At 40.3% G+C, this 21,563-nt stretch overlaps 1 long non-coding RNA gene across 2 annotated transcripts in view; it reads right to left on the bottom strand.

Moving 5' to 3' along the window:
* LOC142059419 (uncharacterized) overlaps positions 1 to 21,563 on the bottom strand; it is a 443,822-nt gene that overhangs the window by 91,604 nt on the left and 330,655 nt on the right. For both annotated transcript variants that reach the window (XR_012661334.1, XR_012661335.1), the window contains one exon: positions 15,585 to 15,739. This is a non-coding gene — a long non-coding RNA (uncharacterized LOC142059419). The remainder of the gene's footprint in view (positions 1 to 15,584; positions 15,740 to 21,563) is intronic.

The raw sequence follows: 21,563 nt of genomic DNA, 5'->3' as shown, positions 1-21,563 counted from the left end.
CACCAGAGAAATAGCATGCAAGCTGTTTCAGTTAATACAAGATACCTGTCTTTCTCCTACTATGTCCTTTCGAGAGATACGCATTATAACATTCTTGGTTTGATATTTTTTGTGACTCTTTATATGAAATCAAGCAGATTAGTTAAATGATACCTTCTGAGAAAGAACCACCAAGAGAATAAAAAAAGTCACCTTACTTAAATGTCTTTACTTCACTGGGAATTGTTTGTAGTGAAAAAGTAGTCTAAAAGGTCACTATATACAATCTTCAATTCTCTGAGCCCCAGATGGTCTCCAGGCAAATGCTTTATATCTCCTAAAAAAATCTGCCTTTAGAAAACAGAACAATTTTAACAGAAAAAGGAAACAATGAAAATAGTTGCTTAAAGAAAGTAAATATACTTCAAAAATACAGTAAGATGGTTTCCATGGTATTTTTTTTGGCGATGACACTGAAACGCAACTTGTTTTATATTAACTTGTTTTATAAACAAGTTTTATAAAACTTGTTTTATATTAACTTGATCTCTTTTCTATGTTTACTTTCCATGAACATTCTTGCTCTTTTAATGAATAATCCTAAAGTGTGTGAGACTGCAGTTGTAATGAAGCCAACAGGTACTTAGAGGCAATATCAGTAAGAACTACAGACACAGGCAGCCTAGCATTTTGTTTTTAGCAACGGGCAGATGAGGAAGGTAGGTACCTCTAGGCAGGACTATAAGGCAGGGATACACTGATGACTGAATTCTTGTAAAACCCTTCTGTATTTTGGTAGCCACTGAGCCTGTGGACAACAACAGCAGCCCAATAATTTTTAAATTAAGATTAGAAATTATTTGCATAAGTTTTTTTAAATTACTTTACCTCAGGATTCCCCTTCTCACCCCTAAGCAGGGGACAAATGTAGTGGAAAAGAAAGTGGCAGAGAGGTTACAATATTTTTGTGAGTGTTCATATTATAAATCTGGTCCTGGGAGTTTTGCATCCCTGCAGAGAACCACTCCATCTGAACTAACCAGACAATCAAGCACATGTAACTTCAACAAATTGCTCACAAGCAAGCAACGAGAGCCAGAGTAATATTTGTCCACATTGCAAACTTTCTAACAGCTGAGAGGTCCCGATTTTCACAGGTAGATGGTCTTAACTGGCTAGCAGACAACTTCATATACCATGGATAGCAGTTTCACCTCTTAGGTTTCAGTGCTCTGGTGGGATATGAAATATTCAGAAGGGAAATAACCTAAATTATCCATGTATACTTTATTATAATATATATCTGTTTTAATATGAAGTGGGGAGAGAGTAAGACCTAATACAAGCAAAGATTTTGTCTTATTTTATCCCATCCTGTGTAACTTCAAATTCCTCCCCTCCCCGCTTTTTTTTTAATCATCTTTAAGTTTACTGTACTGTACATGCAGCAACAAAAATCATGGATCTAAACAATAGATGAGTAAGAACTACCAGTATCTAGGTATAAATCCAGTAAGTATTCCTGCCCTCTTTTAAAATGCTTATTTTATTCTGTCCTATAGAAATTTAAAAGTTGATTTCTTTTCTTTTTAGTCCTGGACAGGCTTTGGCTGTTTGATCACCGTAATTTAGAAGGAGACATCCTAATGAGGAATTCTGCAATGGCTGCTTGCCAAGAAATCAATCAAGTGATCTCTCTCAAAGTCCATCACTAACCTCATTAAACTAGTAAGAAATGAAGCTGTGACTTTCTCAACCTCATTCCCTACAGGCTTCTGACACACTGAAGGGCTGATAGTGAGAAACACTAACTCTGCGTCCCCCGGACATGCACTGACAGGTCGCTGGCTAGGCCCAGAGATACTGTGGATCTAATAAGGTCACAGAGACAAAAATGGCTCTAGGGGTAACACCCCTTTCAAGACTTGTATTATCTGCATGTAGTTTGCTATGTAAAAAAATCAAGTGAACTCAAGAAAATGTCAGCTTCACCTTTCAGGCTCCAGCCTTTACGTGCCTGCCAGTTACTACCATGATGATTTGCCCTAATGAGCAGTAATCAACCGCTAGTGCCCTGAACCAGCACAGCAAGAGGAAAATGGGCTGGCAGAACCTTTGTTTAAAGCACAGACACTCTAGAAGCCCAAAGAAAGGGATGAGAAGGAACGCTATGTATCTGGCGCATTATAATTGTGTTCTCTTCACCTGGCTGCTGCAAGCAGGCATATATAAAGCTTGCTACGACCTCTCTCATATTTGGCATACCACTGTCTGATCACACGGATGTGACGTCTCTTTAAACTGTTGCACATGGTGCCACACTCCCAAGAGGAGTAACACAATTATTTTCTAACAACAGCATTAAATTTACAAACTACAGAAGTTGTCAAACAATTGGTATATACTAACAAAATCTCAAAGACCGACTTTTCTGAACAGTATAATTATTGCAGCACTCTGAACTAAAAGATTTTTCAATACATATCTTATAAAATATTTAAGTTAATCCACCAACTCTTAATCTTCTGGAAAAGTTCCCTAACCTCCAGAGCCATAGTAGTTTTTCCTATAGATGAAGTCATAATAAATTCAGAGTTAGGTATTTGATTAAAGACTTTCTAAAGAACCTTTTTATCTTTTTTCATTAATACAATGTTCATTCACTATGACGTCCACTCACATGCCAAGGTCCAGCACAAGGCCTATGTTAAAGAAATACTTAATCCCACAGGGTACTCCTTGCATAAACCAACTTGGTCTCCACATCTTGCACCACTAAATCATGAGCGAACAACGTTATCAGGAATTAGAATTATACATCAATTCACTTAATGGAAGCATCTAAACATCAGTCAGAGAAATATTACCGTATTACCAACCTATGACATATATGAAATATCATGAATCATACTGGAGATGCAAAGGTTTCAAGTACATACTCCCTGAGCCATGAATTCTTGCAGGCTTCCAAACGTTCTGAATACAGGTAGCCAAGATAATAAGAATCTGCACCCTTAACTGTGCTGTTATCCTGGGAAGAATATACTAAATTCAATGTGTTTCATAGAAGCTATCATAAAAAGTAGTACAATAGTTTGATCTTTCAATAGGAGTATTTCCTACTTAGAAGAATTATTTTTTTTATTACACTAGAACATAGAGGTGTTCCCTTAAGATACATTTAGAAAAATCACACCTTACTATAAATAAGAAACACTATAGAAGAGCTTTATCAACATTAATCCCACACAATGAAATGACTTGAGTTAAAGTATAATGTGACAGATACGTATTTTGCTGCTTAGCTGGTTTAACTAAACTTAACCTGGCCATCGCATTCTGACCAGCCCAGCTGCAATGTAGTATTTCAGAAGAGAAGCATGTAGGCATAACTGGGTCCCAAAACTCTTTTCCATACTGATAGAAGAGAGAAGCTCTTAGAAAAAGGCGAGAATTTCATTTTCTCAGCACGTGTACATCCAGGAAACCCTCACAAGAAACGTAAAATTTAAGGCTAAATCTTAAGCATAAAAATGTGTGCCTGTGTGTGTGTAAATTCTCTTTTTTATCTGTTATTCAATAATAATCAGCATACTTTGTTTTCTGGTTCAAAACCAAGCTGGTGGGACAACTCTATTTGCATTATTTTTAATTAGCTTAGTAGTACAGTTTTAAAAATATCTCTCTCTCCCTCTTTCAAATAAAGATGCAGTAACTCAGAAACAACAACACAAAAACCACCAATGCGTAACTGCAGCTGCAGGAGTAATTGAGATTCAGGTATCTTTACCATAGCTGACGTAGGGTGAAGCTAAAAGCAGAACTCTCTTTGATTTCATAGTATTATGAATAAAACTATAGTGAAAAATCGCTCAACAATACCATCCAGAACAGCCTGATCCCAGTGGCCTTACTGGCACTGCTGGTGCTAGAATTATTTTTTTATTATTATTTTATTTGGAGTAGTCTTTGGAACTTCAGTCACAGGAAGTTATACAAGTGCATAATGTACTGTATGATAAGAAAATACTTGAGAAGAACTTAGGCAAGGCTCAAGAAAAGCATCTGCAGAAATATTTAGGTGAAAACTGGGAGCCCAGCTCCCAAATTATCCTCGAATCTCTGCAGAAGTTTCATTTAACACCGAAGGCACTCAGAAAGAAATATCAGGTTTTCACTGCGCAGATCCCCCAAGTCTGAATACCCAAACTTAACTCAGTTTCAGCAGCATGGCTCAGCAGCTTTTCATATATATGCCTAGCTTGAATTCATTTTCATAAGGTGTTCCTAGTTTGAATTCGTTTTTTTCATAATGCTATTCCAAGGGATACGAAAGGATTATATATGCTTGGAAGCATTTCTAAAAATGTTAATTTCCCAGGTTAAAAAGGGTTTTTTTACCCCTTTACTGAAAATTTGGTCTTTACCTTTTTGTTGTACCACTCCTAGGTACGTACCACTATTTGGGGAACAATTTCAACACCATGAGAGATTCCTCCCCCTATCCCTTGCCCCTTTCTCTCTATCCCATCATGATGATTCGGGCATCCTCAAGAACCACATGGCAGAAAGATGAACGTCTTCAGTCAAAACTGAAATATTAACCTGACCCTCTCATATCATGACTAATTACTACAGTATCATAGTGACCATTTCAAGAAAGGAAAGTCCTATTGTTTCCTTGGGACAAAGTTCAGGTAATCTATCAGTCCAAGAGGATGAAAAGTGAGATTTAACCCCACGAACAAAGACCTGAGCATTTAGGAAGTGACCTGTAAATGCACACCGAGGGGCTGCTCCTGCTGTGAGGGCACCATGACTTCTATCTGACCTTGATATGTGGGCTTATTTTCTCTGGAAGCCAGCATGCAGGTGTGAGAGGAGAGGGAGACCAGGGAACCTGTGAGGGCCTAGTGTTACACACTGCCCTAATTAGCACCTCGGGTGCCATAAGGAGTTCAGGCCCTCAGAAGCCATGAAGCACTGTGGAGTTTCCCAGTATAAGCAGTGCCTCCTAACAGAAGTCTATTGGTGGCTTGGTACCCTGTTTCAAGGCATCAGCTCACCTACGGTCTGTTCCAGGAGCTGATATGCCTCTCACTGTACCTAAAAGCGAGGTGTTACATCACCCCACATTCCAGTGGCTCTTTTTGAGGAATGAGTCTCCACAGAAACAAGAAGGGCTGAGAGAAACAGATGCAGGAACAAACAAGAGTAGTGAGATAATACCAGAGAGCATGCTAAGCAGTGATCTCTCCTACTGAACTGCTACCGCTGTCAAGCTTTGGTAAGCCCTAATGCAGAGCAAATCTGGAATACAGGGTTGACCTTCCACTGATGGTAGCTGGAGGTACAGGCATGACCAGAAGGGAAGATGCAGCCTTTGCTGAAAAAGTATGTAGTCACAATTCAAGTAAGAGTATATAAAAGTAGTTAGCAAGCCACAGAAAAGCTCCATTAACTATGTGACGGATTTTCCAATGTAAAAGTCCCATCCAATGGAAATACTACACTTCTCCTGCTGTACTTGTGTTTTTTTGAAACTAGTTAATTTGTCTTTGTCCTAAACACTTACAGATACCAAGGACATTTCCTAAGATTTCAGATTACTTCCTGTCCAGCATAAGCTTTATTTCCTAAAATAAGCACAAATAGAGAGACAGGTGGTTTAGGAAACAAATCAGAGCCGGTGCAATTACAGCAAGACTTGACTTGCCTTCACAATATAGCCTGGCTATCTGCAAAACAGATTGATTTAAACCCTAGTGGGAAACTAAAAATTAGAATGGTTATCACCAACATGCTGTTCCTGTGCATTATTTCATTTGGATTTGGGCATGCAGCATTAGGATAGAACTGGGTGAGAGAATATAAATATATTAGCACCTTGCCTACCTGTATCTTACGTTTGCACTTTCTTGCACATCCTTAATTTTACTGTAAATACAACAAAACCAAAGGGACTATTGCTGTGATTAAGGTTAAGCAGATGTTAATGTGATTTAGAAGATTGGAGCCTTAAAAAGTTTCAAATCGAAAGCAGTTGTCCTGGTTTCATACGGGATAGAGTTAATTTCCTTCCTAGTAGCTGGTGCAGAACGGTGTGTCGGATTTAGCATGGGAATAACGTTGATAGCACACTGATGTTTTAGTTGTGACTGAGCAGTGCTTACACTAGTCAAGGACTTTTCCAGCTCCCCATGCTCTGCCAGGCACGCAAGGGGTTGGGAGGGGACACGGCCGGGACAGCTGACCCCAACTGGCCAAAGGCATATTCAGTATCACAGAGCATCATGCCCAGTACATAAACTGGGGGGAGTTGGCTGCAGGGGCCCAGACTGGGCATTGGTCAGTTGGCCGTGAACAATTGTTTTACATTTGCATCACTTGTCTTTCTTGGGTTTTATTTGCTCTCTTTTTCTTATTTTCATTTTCATTACAATGTATAATAATTATTATTATTTCAATTATTAAACTGTTCTTATCTCAACCCACGAAGTTTCGCACTTTTGCTCTACCAATTCTTTCCCCATCCCACGGTAGGTGGGGGGAATAAGCTAGCGGTTGTGTAGTGCTTAGTTGCCAGCTGGGGTTAAATCACACCACCAGTCATCTCTGCTTTTTCTCTCCGCCCCTCATTTCTTTAGATTTTCTCTAATTTCACAATCTGCTTTTGTAACAGCACCCACGGCAAACATGCTGCATGCCAAGGAAAGAGCCTTATTTATTATTTTCTTTTTGCAAACCTATTACACATAGGGAAACACAGCTGAACATGTTTAACTTCCGTAAACATGGAAGCAGCTGTTATGCATGGATAAGGATGTGTATGTCTTAGCAGTCACATCTTCATTTAATAAAGCATACACAACCCTGTGCAAGACACTTATTCGTCACCTTCATGAATGACTGCAAAAAGAAGCTAAATACCTTGTGGCCCCCCCGTGTCCTACCCCTGTAGCATGCCTCACCAGAGGTCTGTAGCCAGGGCTACCACCAGCTTCAGTGATCAAGCCAGGCAAGCAGCCCATCCTGAACATGCCATCTTTGGCTCCATACAAGCCTGCAGCCCACCAGCAGCCAATGACCCCTCATCATCCATACCAAGCATAGCCAAGCCATTTGAATGTAAACTTTTCTCCAGCCTGATGACCCTGCTACCTGAACCTTAACACCACTCTAACTATAGTCCCTTATCCTTAGTTTAGTGATATTTTCTCACCCCAGACCTACACGGTGGCACATGCCAGCCTCAGGCCTTCTGTTAGTGCAACAACCCCTTTCTGAATTCACACCTTATTCTAGCTCGTTTGTATCTGCAATGTTCAAATCTTAAATCTACTCCAGACACCACTACTAGTAACAAAACTTGGCCTTTACCAGCACTTTTGGAACTGTACCTCACTCTGTTAGCCCAAATCTCTTCTTCCCCTTACCATATGCTACCCAGCTGTTGAAGTCACAGACCTAAATGCTTGCAGGGACCTGCAAGCATCAGTCCTTAAGCTAAGCCTGGCCATGCCTTTTGAATCTACAGCTTGCTCTGATTCATATCCATATCCATGCCCTGCTTTACACCAGCACTTCCTTACTTCATTTCATCTGTGACCACCTTACTTTGAATTAGAAGATGCATCTGAGCATTTTAATCTCTACTGACAGCCTCAACCTTTCTGCTAGAATTAGCACTTTTTGATCCTCCACCTAAAAGTAGCAGTGTAGCTCACCAAAGAAGCTTCAAAATAATCAAACTTACCTAAATGATTTTCTAACTTGAGAGTTGTGTTTTATTACGGGGGGGTGGGGGAAATCAAACTCTCTTACTTTCATGTGAGATACAGAATCCTACAAAACACTGACGTATTGCTCTGATACTTCCAAACAGGAACAACATTTCAACCCTCCCTGTTTTGCTGCTTTTCTTGAACTCATATAAAATCATTTCAGTAAGAGAGGAAGGATATGCTGTTACAGTACAACTGAAAATAGCGTATGCATTGGCCAGCACTGCAGAGTTACAGCTGAAATACAGTAGGGGTGTTTTGCTGCAAAAACTCATTCAGAAGGCATTTGCTAAGGAACAAGTCTGAAAGCCTCTCCTTGAATTCCTGAAAGACCCACAGCAACAGCATTCTGCTCCTAAAGCCCGCAGCCACAGGTGTGCCTGACTTTTAGAACTACCCAACACCTACTCCCAGTTTTGAGTGCAAGTGCCTCTGCTTAGTCATTGTAGTCAGCCCTGGAAATGCACAGGCTGAATTTTCTTCCTAGTAATTCCCCCCTCCCCTTAGGGTATGGGCCGGTATGTTGATACATATTGTCATTAACTCCAGAGCTGGAGGGTGACCCCTCTGTCCCCAGACCATTTTCTAATTCTCTGTGTATTTGAAGAAGAGGGACAGGCTGGGCCTCTAGTAACCAAAACATGATTAGTAATTACGTGGTTTCATTATGGTTCACATCTAATATAAAAAATATCCTAGATTTGGACTTACTTTATAAACTAGGCAAGAATCCTGCAAATCTGCATGGCTACACGGACATTGGTGAAGTTTTGCTACTATGCCATCTTAGAATCTGTCACTTTGTATGGCTATAAAATCATACATTATGGGTTGCATTCTTTTTAAATGCTGAGTATGCATTGTCATCCAGAGTATAATTTAATTATCTTACCTGCTGTGAAGATATCTAGGTAGCTTCAGAATAAATAAAGCATAATATGAAAACTAAATTGAAGTCAAATTCTCTCATGGAGCAATACATGTCTTGTCTTATTACTATAACACGGGAAAAAAGGGATTTTGACATGACGGTGTTTTAAAATCAGAAACACTGACACTGCATTATAAATGATCCTCTCTCTCTCATCATTAACTTTATATTCATGTAGTCTTAAGGATTTGTGATTTTCTATCATCCAGGCATGAGAACTAGAATAAATACAAACTCAGAAGTCTTCACAAACCTTAAGACCAAGGTCACTAAGAATTCCCTAGGAAATTCCATTCAATTCCTCATGTGCATTCTCTATTGTCATTTCAGCCCATTTATGGTAAGAACGAGCAACTGCCTGCTCTGACTTATGCTTCTACTTGCCATCTACTGGCTTGTCTCTATTAATAGTACCCCAGATTTCAGAGGATAATACAGTCTGAAATGAAACTATCTCAGGATTAAAAAAACAATTCTCAGACGTTAATTTTAACTATGAAGTTGAACTCTCTGGTTTTAGCTTAAAAATGATTAATGGGATTGGATTTAATGGTCTAATTTAACAAATCACAGTGATTTTTTTTTAAGCTGTACATTTTCTTTCCAGAACACCTTGCTTCTATTTCTTGAAGAAAACATTCCCTCTTTCATTTAGCTGTGATGTGAACACTGTGTAAAGATAAATCACACACCACAAGTCTCCACACACCATCGCACCCCCCCCACTTCTGACACAGCAAGCTCTTATAGAACTAAATTATCAGAAAGAACATAACATGTTAATAAAGGAAGGAACTTGGTTTTATGGCATTATGCTGAGCAGGTATAATGACCCAGAGGATCCCAAGTATTTTGTCATGTACTTTGTATTCAATGAGACTGCCGAACAACCATTTTCAAAAAAAGGAAGTCTACTGTTCATTTCTGAGGGTAAATATTTTATAACACTTATCTGATTTTGGATCACAAAACCCTAACGAAAATCAGTATGGTTTAACAGGAGTTATTTAGTGCCTTGTTTTCAAAGGTAATAATGAAAAAAGAAGATACAGATAAGCATCCAGTGGGAGCTTGTAAACACCTGTGGCCATTTTCTACATATAATTATCTTCTCTCCATGGAGGGCAGAAAAGGAGAGAAGGAGGACAGGAGGTCAGTTATATCTCCAAAATGTCACCCTGTCTCAGTATAATTAAATTAGCTACAATAAATAGAATACAAGTTGAAACACAGCAATATACGTGGCATTAAAGCACGAGAGTAAATTAATCCCTGCAGTGAATTGCACAACAATCTAGATGCATGAAAAGGATCAGGAAACATGACATCATACTGATAGCATGTCATTCAGAGCGTGCTCTAAGAAGCCAGCACAGGCATTAATCCTTTGACCTTATTCCCTAAGATGCATTTTTTTCAGGGCCAACTAAACGTAAATCTTGAAGACACAGAAATTTAACAGCTCAACGTTATGCAAGTAACACTCAAAATTATGCACTCTGAATTAGAGTTTAAAATTTAGAACAGCTCAACCAACCTGATTAGATTATGCTCCGTCATGTGCATAAACCCAGAGCACCTAACATATATTTTTGAATTAAACATGCTGTCTCTAACCATTTGATACCGATGTTTCATAAGGCTTCTTGGCTGCCAACAGTCACATCCATCTGTTATGCTGGCAGCATGCTCAATCACAAGGTGCTTGGGTCTTTTCATTTTAGGCATCATCGCCAGAGAAATACAAAAACTTTGAATAGACAGTGTGAATGCATTCAGAAAGTACCGCTTAAAAACCAGCTGGATGGGACAACACAGCATTGGGGAGAAAATAAAGAACAGAAGAAGAAGTTAATAACTCTAACAAATGTCACGCCTTTGCTCCAAGAAGTGAGCAAACATTGAAAAGGGTCATTACTAGTCAACAATAATGCTTAACGATACTCCCCAAGGGACTCACATTAGAAATCAGAGCACTATCTTCTATTTCTTCAACAGAGCTTAAAAGCCATCTTCTGACCTCTCACATGTATATCTATATAACTATACATACATATAATATACACATGCATGTACTAAGTATATACATATGTATAGCATACATATTTATTATATCCACACATAGAATAACAAGACATGTATAAAATATACATATATATGTCACTGACAAGCCCTCTGCATCCACTAAAACAACCACTGAGGAGCAAAACCTACTATGCTATGAAGTTCTTTTTTTTTTGCGCCCAGGTGCGGGGGCAGTTGCTCAATGTTCCTGCATAACAAAACATATTTTCCTGCACGATTACAAGGGAAAAAAAGCCACACAAAACAGTATGGCTCTTACTAAGAGCAAACCTATTAAGGGAAGCTCTGTATGTTCTAGAAAACCATTACAGCTCCAACCTTGAGTCTTTCTTCAAGCAAAATGAGGAAAAGGTCTTCACCTGGGTAACAGTTTTCCCAGCCATCATTACCCACAGCTTGAAAATGCTTACCCGCAAATGGAAACAGGCCTTCCTCTTAAGGGGATTATCCGGTGTGGTATTTATAGCTTGCCCTAGATACCTCTCCTCCTTTGTGCTCTTTATTGACAGAGCATCCTCATTTGTGCTTCATATATATTAATTTGGGGCAACATGACCCTAATTTTATGCACAGCAATGTGGACACAGGTAATGTTTTACTAAAGTGCCCGGGGATCTCACTGAAGACCTAAAATTAAGCATGCAAGGAGACTAAACTATTTTATCAGATTTGAATGCCATGAACACCAGGGAATCCTATGGCCAAACAAATACTGTGTATTGGCATTAAACAGAAAACAAAATCATTCCAGTCAGTAAGGACACAGGTTTTCCTGGTTTGGCTTTTTTTCTTGTATTCTTCATTTTCTCTGATGTGACAAGCCTATTCCTTATAAATACTGTAAGGAAATTAGTCTTAAACATTAGTTCTCCTCAGCCCATGTTTCAATAATATCTCTTGGGAGTTAACTAGCATATATTGGACTAGTCTGAAAGCGTTACACAGGCGTATCACAATATTGGTTTATTATTCTTGCTACCCAAAAGTATATTATTTCAGAATTATTTAAGCAGGGAAATCTCACTGGATTTTGTGTTCTTTCTGTGCAAGTATCAAGAATTCCTTGAAGTATTTTATCAGCTATAAAGTTTATCAGACATACCAAAGAATTTTCAGACTAAAGCATTTTCCCCTTTATTTCACTGAACAAACTCAGCCTAGTTACCTCCTGAATTTTAGCCTGCACAGAAACCTGATGCAGGGTGATTTTTCACTAGTCTATAACAATATGTTTAATAGTATGGAATTGTTCAGGTGGAACAGCCCCTCCAACATCACTTTTTTTAATGCGCCTGCTTCAGCATCCTACAGACACTGTCCACAAAAGCACGGTTCTCGTGAGTGGGGAGGTACAGACAGAAAAGGACACAGGTGGAGCATATCTCTGCAGAGGGGCACAGCAACAGGGAGCCCCTGGGAAGAGAGGAGGGCAGAATGGCAGGACTAGGCTTGGAGGCGATGTTGGAAGCAGCGGTAGGAAGGCAGTGGCCAAGCGAATGCTCACAGCACGCTCCACGGGAGACAGTCCCCAGGCTCGGCAGGAAACACCTGCCCAGCTCTCAGGGATTGCCGCGCCAAGGACCCAGGGGCGAAGGGCCGGACGGCAGCTGGGCAGCTCCCTGCCCCGTCCCACCGCGATGCGCTCACTGCTGCGCCGCCCCCCTCGCCCGGGCCCGCCCCACCGCTTCCTCCCGGCAGCGCTCCCAGCGGCGAATCCGAGCAGTATCCGCGCCCTGCCCCTCAGGGCTGCCACGGTAAAGCCAGTTAGCGGAAAAGCTGTACTTATTCCTGCAAGAATCAAAGTACAGCTATAAAAGATAAAGTGGAATTTATCGGACTTTGTCACAATCCACTGTTGGGCTGAACGGTTTGGCAGAGGTTAAACCCCCTTGCTTTCCAACCGACCTCAGGTAGTTCTGGGAGGTTGGGGGCGGCTGGGCTTAACTTCTGACTCCAACGTGTTGCCGTGACCAGGTTCCGTTTACATTCTCGGGAGCAGAATTAAGACTCAAAACGGAGGCAAGTGCCAAGTCGCTTCATTTGGCCAACGATAAATACGCGAGAGAAAAGTAGAAAACGAGAGAGAAAAAAGGGAGGAAGGAAAAGAGAAAAAGAGAGCGAGAGAGCACAAGAGTGTTGCACCACGGATCTGCGGGCGTCCGCCCCGTCTGTGCGCCCGATGTACCTTCGGGTCCAGCCGTGGAACGTTCCAGAGCGCGCCTCACGGTCGCCGCTGGTTTCCCCTTTTTCCAGCGTTCCCCTCTTGCACAGGCAGTGACTGGTTTCCCTCCCCCGCCTCCCGCCCGGCGGCGCCGCGCATGCCCAGTACCGCCACCAGAGGGTGCCGGAAAGTTCTAGAGGGTCCGGGCCGCGGTCAGGCGGCGCTGGGCCCGGCGCACGCGCGGAGGGCGCGCACTCCAGCGGCAGCGCGACACGCGCACCACTGCAGGGCAGGGCTCGCCGGGCGGCCCCGGGGACCGGCCCGTCCCGCTCGGTTGCCGCGGTGACTGAGCTGTGGTGGTGAAACCTGTCCTGCCGGCCCTCTCGGGACAGGTGTCTGGTCCCTTACAGATTTCCTTAATGAAGTGTCAGCCGTCCATGAGCAGATACAGAGGTAGCAAAATGGTCTGTTCACAGAGTTTCCTCTGTGTTGTTATGTAGATGTAGAAAATTATTTCACTAGCACCGATTCTGAAAATATTTTCCTATTCCTTCCAAATGGCATAATATGGCAGACGTTTGCCACCATTAAAAGCACTTATAACAAAATAACTTTAAACTCAAAACCTGTGACTGAGTAGCTTCTCCGGGTCTAACAGTTCTACAAGCTTTATCAAAGCAGACGTCACACGAAGTGACCGGTAACTTTGCTATACTGTGCAGGCATGGGATCAAAGACAAAAACCCCAGGCATACAACACTTACTCATGTACAGCATGCATTAAACGTGTGAGCTTACCCATACTTATTTATCACTTCCCTAGTGATACCGTTCTAAAGTTTCCCCCCATCCATTCCCTAGGTTTTTTATTTCTTTACATACTTAAATATCTGTGCAAAAGGAAGATCTTATGGACACCATGCTCTATCCTATGAGATGGTTATTCCTCTCTATAGATATAACTAACAGTCTTCCCTCCTCGCTTTAGTCAACTTATTTTCAAGTTAAGGCACATATGTGTCAGAGCTCTCTTCCAATAATTCTAATAATCTTAGATTATACATGATACAAATGTATAATGTAATCTGTTTCTAGGTAATACCTTTCTTTACTATACACCTAAAAGGTTAAATCCATGGGAAGGTTCTACAGGGTGTTAGGATCCAAATGTATTTTTCTGGATTTCCAGGTCTGTCCTAAAGTTCACTATTGAGAAGTTTTACACCTGATGGGGTGCACTTGATGTAACTCACAGGATGGCTAGGTAAAAAAACCCATCTGAGCCTCTGTGATCAGGCTTCCAGTAGTTTATTCAGTGCTGCTGAAGCCACAAGAGCCACAAAAAAGCTTCTTTAAAAGTTAGCCAGTGTTTCCTAACCATATTAGCAGGACTAACAACATTTTTTTTAAAGTTGCCTATTCATACAACTCCAATCTTACCGGCTGTACATGTCTCCAAATATACACCGCAATAAGCTGAACAGATTTACAGCACCTTTTTTCAGCTAGTAGATTTTCCTTGTATTCTATAAAACCTTTTCCCTAAAACTATTTATTTTTGTTTGTTTTCCACTAAAACTTGCTTGCTTTCAAATAACTGTACGATCACAATTTTGGAAAGTAGAGAAAGTAGAAGTTTTCAGGGTGCATCTGCAAGATATATGGCCTTATTCTATGGCACAGTGGGGAAACTGAAATACTTCCATGTGAGGTGGAAGTTCCTCTTTTCCTTGAATACAGGCTGAATCATGCCCCTAAAAATCAGTTTCATTCTTAGAGCTTCAGGGTATCTAATTGTGCTGAATGGGTACAGGCACAAGGCCTCAGTAAAGCAGGCTATGACAGACAATTTTGCAAAATAGTTCCTAAGTATTAGTTTCCTTTTTAATTCTTCCTCTGCACAGTCTGCCCAAAAAAGACCAAATTCATAGGAACAAAGCTCAGCATTTTCACATTCACATATAGATGCCCAGGTTTTGATTTTCTAGAAAAGTCCTAGGGAATATGAGTATCAGAGGAGCGAAGGAGCAGTGGTTAGAACCCCAGTGTTCACTGTAGGAAGCACCTTGCATTGCGAGCTGTCACTGAGAGACTGAGCCCTGTGGGAAGGACTCTCTTCTGTCTGCAGCAGTTCCCTCAGCTGTTTGGCCATGGGCTGCATCGAGGAGCATCCTCACTGCCAGCCACATTACAGTCTCCAGTGAGAAGTGATCTAATTTCAGCAAGAATGGGCTGTATCCCTTTGCTGAATGTGACTGGAATAGATTAAGACAGTCAGGTCCCTACACAGTCAACGCCTGAAGTGCCACTCAATAGTATATAATTGCAAATACAGCAGCAATGGAATATTCAGATACAAGCTTGTCAAGGAATAAGAGATTTCTTAGCACATGAAAGTGCTTCACAGTATCAGCTACAGATACTGTTTGATGATACAACTACAATATACAGCACTAGATGTCACGCAGTGACAGTAAAGTGTAGGAGTGTTGATCAAACCAGAAAAAAAAGGGTCTGCACTAGAATGGAATACTCTTGCTAAAGTAGTGAAACAGTAATAAATATCTCATTTCTAATACTATTTTTGTTAGATTAATTATTTAAGGTTTCATTCAATTACTGCAACTTTGTAATTTACACTTACTTGAAGGAACGTGTCACAGAATCTGCACTTCACATGAGAAGCGCAGTGTATGAGAGCCCCAGTGTACTCGCCACAGAACGGTTCTTAATCAATAGTTCAGCTAGCTGTTGCTTGCTGTCTTTGTGAACTTCAAACTAGATGGTTCTCTTCTTAGTCTGGAGGAAGACAAAACAATTTACCTTTTGTAAATACATTCATGAATTTCGAATGCAAACATACGTGCGCAGTCGGCGATTACTTTAAGAAAGCCTACAGTGCATCAAAATTCAAATCGGAATGCGACTCCATCACTGTGACTACTGAAGTGGTACCTTCCAGCGACAAGACTGTTTTACAAATGCCGTACAGTAATGCCAGTGTGGAATTCTGTCAGTGCATGGCTATACAGTAAGAGTCTGTAATTCAGAAAACGTAGCTATGTCCTTCTGTGGCGTGACAGTGAGCAATGGGGATTGATAGTAATGGAGAGCAACATCTAATTTCAGCAGATTTTGGACCTTTTACCTGTCACGTGCAGGAACACTGAATTGTTTCTTCTTCTGTAAATGGAAAAGACAATTCCTCCATAAAACATTTGTATAAATTTCAATTATCAAATTCAAGTCACTGATCAGATTTTTTTATAATACTGAACAATGATAATTATTAGACGGATCCACAGAAAAGAATATAATAATTTGTAAACTGACATTTCATTATTTTTTAAAGCTGTTTTAACTTGCAGAAGACGAGCCTATACCTGAATCACAGATAGAAGGGATTGGGATCTACATCCAGAGAATCTGATGTGGAAAAAGTGACAGAACCGATCGACTCCCAGTTTCAAGTTTAAGGAAGATATTGCGTTTGGCATCAGATCTTACATTAGGCAACATTATGGTCCAGGTTGAAGGTATCGCAAGGTGTGCACTAGTAGATTTTCAAGGCTGTCATCATGGAGATGGGAAAGAAAGCAGCCTTGAAGGTCAGTCAGTGCATTACATCCTGCAATTAATTATTTACATGTGTAAAATTTTAGTCTAGATTAGCTGGACAGAAGAAAAGCATCAATACCTTTAGGACCTCCTGGGGTCTTCTACTGATGAGACAAATTTTTATCTTTTAACATTTATGAAGTCAGCATTTACTATACAGGACAGACTTGCAAATACACTTACACTCAGACGAAAGATTAAGTATAACCTAAGGGCTTGGTTCTCTTCTGCGCTATATCTGCTTGGCTGTATTGAAAATTCATCAGTTTACACTGACAGATGAGGCTCAAGGCTTTTTGAAGCCTAAAGTGACTCAAGAAGTTTAGTCAGCATCACTTCCCTCTGAAAAACTTTAAGTTACTGTAAATACAGCAACTCACCCAAAGAATTTTTAAAAAGCTAAGGTTTCTGATAGTCTGTTGCCTCAGATGAAGCACTGTCTATAGTAAACAAGACTAAACCTCTTTATTCATCCACTTTTAAGAACGTTATTTAGATGAATACAGCAAGCGGATAACAATAAGAATAACTTGCTGTTTCTCATCACCAGCTCCCAACTGCCTGTCTTCCTTTGTTTTCTCAGACCATTGCTAACGTCCCGGCCATGGTTCTCACGTACGACACCAAGTCGGGGTTTCACTCAGTCGGCCTTTCCTTCCATTCCATAGGAAATTATTTTTGCATTCTATAGAATTGTCTTCTCTGACACTAGGTCTATTATTTTGTGTGTGTGAAATGCAGTGAAATGCTGTTTGTGTAAGTGAAAACAATAAAAGAAACAAGGGAATTATAATATTTGATAAAAATCAAATTCTTGATACTTTCTAGTCATGACTGATAGCAAACTGCTGATGAATACTGAGTGCCAGAGAAACCACACAGAACATGACTCAAGAAATAATGCTGGGAAATAAGTGTTGTTTATATCCCATTGGAGTTAAAGTGTACCTTATGCAGAATTAAGAACCAGCAGTTTCCCTCAGTCATCATTTCTAATTTGGCCCACACAATAAGAAACAACCCAACTATGCGATTTAATCCATGGCTGTCTGGTTCTATGTGTGTAATGAATTAATACTCTTTAGTCCAGTTATTAAGTGTTTTCACATCTCAAATATGTTCTTATAATTGTTCCTAGCTGTCATATCTGTCCTATTCATTAATAAAGAATCCATACCTGTCCAACAGCCATGGTGAATGGAGATCTTTTGGAAGCAGAGAGCCTCCACAGCATTATACAGGGGAGGGAGCACAGTATTTTCTTTGCTGCCCTACCCCTACTGTGGGCACAGCCCTAGAGCTGCCAGTGCTCAGGCTGGAAACCGGCACATCATAAAGGTGCTCACCTTATTTGGAGATTTGAAACAGCAAAACACTCTAATATTAACCAAATACTGGAAAGGAGGGAATTTTTGCAAAGATATGCTTTTGCAATATTTCATCTATCAAGCTGTTGACTTCCAAACCAAAACAAGAGACAATGAATTTAAGCTCCATTTTAGCTGAATTTTGTGAAGCCCAGTGTATCTGAATGTGACCACTTTGATACAAAGCAGTAAGAGATCAAAGGCACCATCAACAGCTATGTTTCCATTATTAATCTGCATTAACATTATGTAACTCATGTCACAGCACTCACCTTAATAATGACATACTTTAAACAAACTAGATCTTTTGATACAAAAGCCTGCCCTACCCTTCCCAAAAGAAGCTACAGGTAACAAATTTCTAAGTAGACTATTGACTGACACCTTTATAGCTCTCCCCGAGTGCTCAGGCTCATCTAGACTTGACCCTACCTATGCCTTACCGTTGTTTGTAAGCTTTAAGCTTACAGAATACAGAATTACAGAATTTTTCAAAAACACCGCGTCTTCACAAGTGCTCAGACGGACAGACACCATAGGAGTCAGAAGCATGACATAGCATACACCAGACAAACGTAACTACCAAAGCTTGGCATTTTGTACGGCTCTCAGGACTTCCTCCTGATGATGATGATAATGAAATATACCTAGTTTTTCTGAAGGGTCCAGATTTGTGCAAGACTTGTGCTACCTCCAAGCCTCTGTACTCTTAGTCTCAAGCACAGGGATTACGTCTAATGCCCGTCCATCGCTCTGGCAAGCAAGTACAAGGTACACCTGAGCAGACAGGCCAGAGCAAAAACAATAGCATTTTGTCATTACGTGAACAGTTCTCACTGAGAAGTAAAAATCTCTCTCCTTCCCCATTTCCAGTTTTTCCTTCCAGTAAATCTTTCAAGAGTTACCTGTAACATCAAGCCACATCCATCTCTAGCAATACTTGTGGAGCTCCTGATAGAGTTCTGGTGCTGACAGAATGGCATCATTTTATACCGAATTACATCAGGAATATATTTCTCCCAGTGCTTTGCATACTACTCTTGCAGTATCTCAGGCAAATTACATTCTTTGCAAAAGTAACTCATAGAATGATTTTCCCAGAAAGCAGTCCAAAAAGCCTCCCCTCATGCACTTCCATCTCTCTCTGCTTTCCTGAGAAATGCAGCCACTGGCCGCGCTGGCATCTTTGATAGATGACTTAGTGGATTTTTTTGGACATATTCCCTCTCTCTTAAGCGTATAAGTTGCAAACCCGTTTTTCTGGAGACCTTATATATCACTGAGGTAGGTTCAACCATGTAGTAATCCTGGAAACGCACCAGCTGACTTCAACCCTGGAATGAAAGCAAGCCAGCCCAGCTGGAAACCTAAAAATGCATGACAAAAGTCACACTGACTGTTCAGGAAGAGGGGACAAAAAAATTCAAAGTTGAGCATAATTTTCCCTAAATTGATAATAAAAACTTCCTTGTTGCTACACAAGTACAGACGCAACAGCGTATTTTTTTTCTTACTTAATTTACTAATTATATTAGGTATTTTAAAAAATACTCTGTATTCCATCAAATTATAAACCTAATAATTATTTTAAAATAAGGTGTAGTTATATATCCAATAATTTTCTCAGCAGTATATCTAATTATGTAATTCATCTATTTCTAATCACACGCCGTGATAAAGACTTGTGATGACAAGTTGTATTTTATCACCGGTATGGTTAATGTACATTTCTGCTCTAAAGCAAGTATAAATTTAAATTTTCTCCTACTCCTTAGTATGAAATGGCAATGATCTTAAATTAACTTAGAAGTAAAACAAGAGCTAATTTAGCTACAGGAAAAGAGAGTCTGCTTATGTAAGCCTTGGGATGAAATTTCACTGCAAATGAAACATTTGAAATGAAAATCAGCAGTTATACTTGCCTTTTCCCCGGGCCTAGAAGCAATATGGTTTCAGCTCATCTACTCAATCAATTCTGATTTCCAGAGTTGTTTTTTTTTTTCCAGAGGGGTGTTTAAATGAGATATCTAAATGCATTTTATGCCAAACAGTCCGAGTACATGCATCAACAGAACTGACTTTGGGTCTTATACCTAAGAATAATTACAGAAATCATTTCGTCTGTCATGTGAAGGACCCCAAATAAAATGAGCTGTCACCAAGCATTGTGTCGTGTCACCATACGTGTGCACACACACATTTTATACAAGGAATCTCGCGGTTGTTCACTTCCTCTCCTGCAGGGACACAGTCTAAGGAGGCAGCTTTCCTCAGGAAATCTGGAATCATTAGATTTCCCATTAGAGCGTTTTCCATGGAGAGGTTGTTTATCTGCATCACGGAGGAAGTTCTGTTCTTCTTGAAGCCGTGCTAGGTTCAGGCTAGAGATGCTCTCATCCAACTGGTTTTCAGAAGTGGAAGCGAGGAAGGAGAGGTATGGTGGATGGCGTGAGAGGAAGAGGCAACGTAACGTACATTTTCAGAATCTTGCTTGCATAATCTGTATTTCAGAACCCCTTGAGCCTTGCATTGCTCTATTTCCTTCACGGAACGTTTCAGCCCTACTAATTCCCACTCACATACCCACTGTCAGACTTTCACTGCCAGCACTAGATTTCTGTGTCATATGGCTCCTTATTGAACTTACGTAGCTTAGTCTCATTGTTCCCTGGAATTAATGCCGAAGTATAAATATTAAATACCCGTTACACCTTTGTGGCTGATGGGCAGTAATTCCTCCAAACAGGACATAGCGCTGCTTCAGCAGAAAGCATAAATAACACAAATAATAATAAAATCTCTCTGACAATAGGAAAAATCATCCTAACCGTCCCACTTTGCTCATGGCAAAATGAAAAGATGCCAGTGAGAAGGCTGTATCTGAGCAAAGACTTGGGAACTCCATGCAAGAGAAGACAAAACTGGGTTTAGGAAGTGTCTGTTTCCGAGGTTGTGAAGCAGTCAGGGATGCTGTCGCTGGGAACGCGCAGGGTGAGATACTCCTGCTTATCACGGAGAGGCTACTGGTACATTCCTAGGAAAGCAAGTGGGTGGGAAAGCAAAAAAAGAGGGGTTCCCTCTAAAAGTCTGAGATTTTTAGATTTTACTCTTTCAGACAGGATGGCTATACTCGCACAGAGCATACAAAATTTGGTCCTGTTAAGGTATTTCTGAATAGTTTTAAATCATCTTTTTTCAACTGAACTTAGACACATACATACGTGTGTGGGGGTTGTTCTGTGTGGGTATACATACAGGACATATATTAGCTCTCATCTTACTGTTTGAAAAACTCCCATGAAAACCATTTTCATTGGAAAACTGCAGGCTAGCTATTATGCAACCACCCGTTGTTGTGTGGCTACTGCGGTTTTATGCGAGCCCAAAAAATTCAAAAACCACCTTTTTATTTCCTCAGGAAAAAAAATACATAGCAGTTTGTTTTTCCTCTTGCTTTCAAAACAATTCAAACTCAAACTAGAAACAGGAAAAATTACAAATTAACAAAAAAAAAAAAAAAAAGAGTTTAAAATTAACCTCCTGCCTACTAAAGCACAAAATGTACCACCTTCCACATAATACAGTAATTCAAGATGGGTAAAGGTTATTTCTCAAGCATCCAAATATATCTAACCATT

Source organism: Phalacrocorax aristotelis, chromosome 6 (genome assembly GCF_949628215.1).
Source record: "Phalacrocorax aristotelis chromosome 6, bGulAri2.1, whole genome shotgun sequence".
Lineage (NCBI taxonomy): Eukaryota > Metazoa > Chordata > Aves > Suliformes > Phalacrocoracidae > Phalacrocorax > Phalacrocorax aristotelis.
Note: the sequence above shows the minus strand (reverse complement) of the source record. Positions and strands in the feature narration are given on the sequence as shown.